This window comes from Penaeus monodon, chromosome 15 (genome assembly GCF_015228065.2).
Source record: "Penaeus monodon isolate SGIC_2016 chromosome 15, NSTDA_Pmon_1, whole genome shotgun sequence".
Classification (NCBI taxonomy): domain Eukaryota; kingdom Metazoa; phylum Arthropoda; class Malacostraca; order Decapoda; family Penaeidae; genus Penaeus; species Penaeus monodon.
In genome coordinates this window covers 38,014,350-38,014,893 of record NC_051400.1, presented here as the reverse complement: position 1 = coordinate 38,014,893, position 544 = coordinate 38,014,350, and the positions used below count along the sequence as shown (strand labels likewise).

The 544-nt window shown below is 46.5% G+C and overlaps 1 protein-coding gene across 1 annotated transcript in view; it reads right to left on the bottom strand.

The window, feature by feature from the left end:
* Window positions 1–6: 6 nt before the first annotated feature.
* LOC119582018 (ecdysone-induced protein 74EF-like) overlaps window positions 7–544 on the bottom strand; it is a gene marked incomplete at its 5' end in the record, with an annotated part of 12,442 nt that continues 11,904 nt past the window's right edge. The window contains 1 exon segment of the mRNA XM_037930219.1: window positions 7–544.

Genomic DNA, 544 nt, shown 5'->3' with positions numbered 1-544 from the left:
ATGTCACTGGTCTGAGATACGCTACGATTCCGAGTGGATCCAGTAGTAAGGGCGCGAGTAGCAAGTCACGCTCAAGGGATATTGTAAGAATGAGGCGCGGCTACGGACTCGTCTCACTACAACCTACACTGATCAGCCCTGTTTCATAGTGTGTCCGCGGGCTGCCTGCTATCACATTCTGGATGGGGTAGGAGGAGATTGAGCCTCACAGTGTTCGACACGGAGTCTTGCCACTTCGATTAAGAGGCGCATGTAATAAAATAATTATCATCATTAATCTTATCTATATACTATTTACAAAACTCATGGCGAGTGATAGTCATTACAATATAGAGATTGGAGGCAATATATACAGAAATAGGCTACAGGAAGCTCAGTTCCTTTTCTCATAGAATATCTATATTACAAAAACTTCTTTCTTGAACGTCACGGGCTCTTCTTATTGTCGGAAGGAAACCATTGCGCTGAACGACGCAGGTGGCTGTGTTGTGCCTCGACCGCACCACCACCGTCGGGATCACTTCGTCTTGAGCGGCTGAGCCTC